Below are 6,161 nucleotides of genomic sequence, written 5' to 3' on the forward strand. Positions count from 1 at the left end.
ATTTTTAATATATTATAATAATATTTAATATATTATATTTTTAATATTTTAACTCTATAAAGTTTAATTTATGAAAATTTTTTCTTTCTCAATCATTAATAATTTAAAAATTATTAGAACCTCAACATTTTCACAAAGGAAAATCATCTCCGCAAATTGGCCAGAGATGAATTTGATGGCGTTCCATATACGTTTGTTTAGTTATACATCCGTATATGTATTTTATTATATTATATATTATATTATATATTAATTATACACATATATATATATATATATATATATATATATAATATATAACAATAATAATAAAGTATTACATATCTTATACAGGGTGTCCCATTTAACTTGAGACAACTAAATATTTCGAAAAATAAGCATTGTACGAAAAAATGTCCCTAATAAACTTTTAACATTATCAAGGGGGACGTCTGCCTGTATAAAAATTAACCCACCCCCACCGCCCCTTAGGGGTGGGGCGGGTGTCAACTTTAAAATTTTAAATGGGAACCCCCATTTTTTATTGCAGATTCGGATTCCTTGGAAAAAAATACGTAAGTTTTGTCCGAGACATTTTTTCGAATCGTGATAGATGTAATCAGTAAAAATTAGTTTTTGCCATTTTCTCTCACCATCGGGGTGCTTTTATTTCGGTGAGTCCCCTCGCCTCTCACCATCGGGGTGCTTTTATTTCGGTGAGTCCCTTTGCCTCTCACCATCGGGGTGCTTTATTTCGGTGAGTCCCCTCGCCTCTCACCATCGGGGTGCTTTATTTCGGTGAGTCCCCTCGCCTCTCACCATCAGGGTGCTTTATTTTGGTGAGTCCCCTCGCCTCTCATCATCGGGGTGCTTTATTTCGGTGAGTCCCCTCGCCTCTCACCATCGGGGTGCTTTATTTCGGTGAGTCCCCTCGCCTCTCACCATCGGGGTGCTTTATTTCGGTGAGTCCCCTCGCCTCTCACTATTCAATTACAATAAATGCTCGAAATGATGACCTTCCATTTCGATGCATTTATTAACTAAATGATGGAACGTATTAGATATGCTTGCGCACAAATAACGCCAGATACACTTTCTACATGTGTACAAGCATTCCAAGGTCGAGTTAATAAATGCATCGAAATGGAAGGTCATCATTTCGAGCATTTATTGTAATTGAATAGTGAGAGGCGAGGGGACTCACTGAAATAGAGCACCCCGATGGTGAGAGGCGAGGGGACTCACCGATATAAAGCACCCCGATGGTGAGAGGCGAAGGGACTCACCGAAATAAAGCACCTCGATGATGAGAGGCGAGGGGACTCACCGAAATAAAGCACCCCGATGGTGAGAGGCGAGGGGACTCACCGAAATAAAGCACCCCGATGGTGAGAGGCGAGGGGACTCACCGAAATAAAGCACCCCGATGGTGAGAGGCGAGGAGACTCACCGAAATAAAGCACCCCGATGGTGAGAGGCGAGGGGACTCACCGAAATAAAGCACCCCGATGGTGAGAGGCGAGGGGAATCACCGAAATAAAGCACCCCGATGGTGAGAGGCGAGGGGACTCACCGAAATAAAAGCACCCCGATGGTGAGAGGCAAAGGGACTCACCGAAATAAAGCACCCCGATGGTGAGAGGCGAGGGGACTCACCGAAATAAAAGCACCCCGATGGTGAGAGGCGAGGGGACTCACCGAAATAAAAGCACCCCGATGGTGAGAGAAAATGGCAAAAACTAATTTTTACTGATTACATCTATCACGATTCGAAAAAATGTCTCGGACAAAACTTACGTATTTTTTTCCAAGGAATCCGAATCTGTAATAAAAAATGGGGGTTCCCATTTAAAATTTCAAAGTTGACACCCGCCCCACCCCTAAGGGGCGGTGGGGGTGGGTTAATTTTTACACAGGCAGACGTCCCCCTTGATAATGTTAAAAGTTTATTTGGGACATTTTTTCGTACAATGCTTATTTTTCGAAATATTTAGTTGTCTCAAGTTAAATGGGACACCCTGTATACAATAGATTTATTACGTGAAAAATAAGGTTATGTGAAGAAAGAGAAAGAGAGAGAAAAAATCGGAATGTTTTATATAGAGTCCAATAATCGATCGCTCTGAAGTCTGCGACGAATTTCCCGAGGACTTTCTCGTCTCGCCGCGTGTATTCTTAGGTCGTCGAGCCGCACACCACGTTCGTCCGTCCGACATATTCTCTTCTTCCTCCTTTTTCCATTCGTCCGTCCGCGTACACATGCATACACGCGCGCGCGCTAGAGGACCGCTGCGCGAACGCCAGCCAGTCAGCTGGCTCGCCTGGCCGCCACGCAGCACGCAGGCCCGACGCGAGAGAACAGTCCACCTGAATCCATCGTTCGCGCCGCGCGAGAGCCTCCTGGCGCTACGTTCAGAGCGCTGCGTAACTTGTTGCTCGCGCGCACAGCGTTCGTCGGCGAGCGAGCGAGCGAGCAAAGAGATAGACAGATAGATAGGGAGAGAGAGAGAGAAAGAGAGGAATATCTGAGTGAAGAAAGGTGGGAAGAGGACGAGGAAGAGAAGAAGCATCGCGGTGTCGCTTGCTTGCGGCTCGCGGCCGGGAGCCGAGAGCGAGAAAGCGTGGGGAAGGAAAGGGAAACATACATACACCGGATATACGGCGCGCACGGAGCCTTTTCTTCGTCTGTTGTCTGCTCGCGCAGACTTGGCGAGCCGGTGAGAGAGCGCGTGTCTTACCATTATAATACCGCGTATGCATGTATCTTTGTGTGGCTACGTATGCATGCGTGCATGCCGTTATCAATTTTCATCGGATGGCACCTCTGAATCGCGGGCGACACCTCCGATCGCGGACGGCACCTCCGAGAGACGGTTCTCGCCGGTCGCTATTGATTCTCATTTTCTCATTGACGACGAGTTAGAGAGCCTCTGGCCATCCTAACCTCAATTCTGAATCCCGTTGATCTGGCGCGAGAACGAGAATTGAGGAAATATAAGTATATATTCCTTCTCGCGTTAATATGCGATAATTCTTGTTTTTTTTATTTTTTTCTCTTGTTCTCTCTCCTTATTATTTCCCCACTCGTTCCATTTTTTCGAAAGGCTAAAAATACCAATTTTTGTCGTGCAGGCCGCGACTATTTCGGCGCCGGCGTCGCCGACCGTGATAGAATATAATCTAATTCTCGGTTTTTCCGTGATTCTGAAGGTTCTTCCTGAGCGGTTCTTCTTGTCGCGGAAGTCCTTCGTGGCATTTTTTGTCTACTTCGTGATAAGAAAAGGAAAAAAGGAATTCCAGTAAAAACCGCCGCGATCGATATATCCAGGTCGATTGTTTACCAGTAAAGATTGATGATGATAAATGATGATGATGATGATGATGATGATGATGATGATGATGATGATGATGCGCTATGCATTGACATTATGCATCATCGGACGACAGTTGGTTGAACATATACATTCATAGCCAGATAAAAAAAGGAGCGCGAACAGGTGTCGAATCAGGCTTTATGGAATTGTATACCGGGTGATCGGATGTCGATTTATTTTTGCCGCGCGTTATCGCGCCGTATCACTTTATGGAAGAAATGATTCTCTTTAGATACCAATGATGAAATATATTAATTAGATTATTAAAAGTGTCCCTTATCTTTGCAATAATAAATTTATTAATAATTAATTATTATATAATTTATCAATAATTAATTTATACTTTTAGACTGATATATTTTTAAGAAAGAAATGCATTCTTTTTTCAAGTATCAGTAATGAAATATTAATTAGAGTAAAAGTTTTTTTAAATAATGTACTTTTTTAAATTGATATATTTTCATCGATATTTTATCGGTATATACAGGGTGTATTGAAAAAAAAAAACATACGAGAGAAGGTCAGATTTTTTACAGATTCCCAATTGTTGCCATCTTATATTTTTTGTATAAGCCTTGAATTAAAATTTTATTAAAGTAAATTACTTGAAATTAACTAAAGAATGTATAGTTTTGTTAATATTTTAACTCTACAAAGTTTAATTTGCGAAGCGCTCTTCTTTTTTCAGTCATTAATAACTTGAAAATTATTGCTGCCTCGATATTTTCACTGAGGAAAAATTATCTTCAAATTGGCCAGAGAATTTGATAGCGTTCTATATATGTTTGTTCAGTTACACTTTGTATAATATAGAGTTTTTTATATTTCTAATTATAAATGTGAACCTTAGTAGCAAACTGACGTAATTGAACGTCATTTTGACGTCCAATTACGTTAGTTTGCTACTAAGGTTCACATTTACAATTAGAAATATAAAAAAAACTATACTGTATAGGGTGATGAAATATATACACCATCAAATGACGTCATTTTGACATCAAATGACGTTATTAACCATCAAATGACATTATTAACCGTCAAAATGACGTATACTTGCTACCTGGGAATACTTCAAACTACTCCAGCTAAGAATCTCCACAAAAGGAACATTCCAACTACGAGACTCGAGGAAAGGGAAATGACAATTACATAAATAAGCTGATTTATTTGTGGTACTACACGTTGTGTATGATTGACGGAATATAATAGAGACTGAATAGATTGAGCGAACCGAAAACGCGGAGAAGACTTAATGAATCTTCGCGCGTAGGACGAATGACGCGAAGTTATTCGCAAATGAAGAAGCCATTTTTGAATTGTCGAAGGAATAACGCACACCATTTATGGGGACACGTGTTCTTTCGCGGACTCGTGTCTCGTCTCGCGAACAAATCAAGATTATAGTTATTCGTTATTATTATCGTTAATTTATATTAACCAATCCAGCTGTTCAGCTTTATTATGACGCTTTCGATATGGATTAGATATTAGATATATGTAAAAGAGTTGTGCGTTATACACAGACATATAAATGTATAAGATTTGTTGCCAGACAGTGTTAGACCTTTGTCCAGAGATATTAGAACCTTTGTTCTAGAGCAAGAAAACACAGACATGATGCGATACAATTGATTATTGAATAGAAAATTTGTTTAATTCTGAAAATTGTTCAATTTGAAAAATTTGATTTATGTATGTTTCTTATTGGAAAGCTTCCATATATTAGGACCTTTCTAGCAAAAAACTGATATTTAAAAAATCCCGAAAATTGTTCTATTTGATAATCATATTGTATTGTATTATGTGTATTATTTACTGGAAAGTTTCTATTTACACAGGGTGTATAAACCATCAAATTTTCTGGCCAATTTAGAGACATTTTGAATTTTTCTTTAAAAAATCGAAAAGTCTCTATTTTTTACTCGTTTCCAATAATATTTGCCATCATGAATCTTTATATAAATTTTAAAAATTATAATTCTATTAAACTTTACCTAAAATTAATTGAAAAATGTAGTTTTGTAATATTTTAACTCTCCAAAGTTTAGTTTGCGAGAAGCTCTTCTTTTTTTGATCATTTATAAGTTGATGCTTTGACATTTTCACTGAGCAAAAATCGTCTCCAAATTGGCCAGAGAATTCGATGGTATGTTCCATGTACATTTTTCACACCGTCTATATACATATTTAGCAGATTACATTTATCAATATAAATATGTTGGATTGATGAGATACATGATTCGATGAATCAACAAGAGCGATATTTTGCTTGGAAACAACAGACGGAAAAAATAAGTTTAGGAAAATTTTCAAAATTATTTGACCTTCAATTTCTTATTCAACACTTCGGTAGTTCTCGTTTTTTTCTTAAACGACCTTACAATTAATTTTATTGCACGGCTTATTAACGTGGAGACACACTGAGGCGTAACGAAATTGGAGGTCAAACAATTTTTTTCTAAATATTCATTGTGACCCACCTAGTGACTTTGCCTATAAAATTTGTTTATAAAAGCACACTTTTTATCAAGACATGCTCACTATTGCTCGACGTTTATGAAACAATCGTGGGTGTGTTTGAATCACAATAAAGTTCTCAAGTAACGAATAGGAGTCATCATCATGTAAGTAGTCTTGTAAAGTAACTCGGGTTCGTGAGAGTTCATCATCACATATATTATCTTCATCATTATTATTATTATTCTTATATATTCAATTTATGTAATTTAAGTTTAAAATATATACACGGTGTGACTGAATACCATCAAATTTTCTAGTCAATTTGGAGACGATTTTTCAACCAAAATG

Source organism: Nylanderia fulva, unplaced genomic scaffold (genome assembly GCF_048542155.1).
Source record: "Nylanderia fulva isolate GAGA-0341 unplaced genomic scaffold, ASM4854215v1 Scaffold175, whole genome shotgun sequence".
In the NCBI taxonomy this organism is placed as follows: domain Eukaryota; kingdom Metazoa; phylum Arthropoda; class Insecta; order Hymenoptera; family Formicidae; genus Nylanderia; species Nylanderia fulva.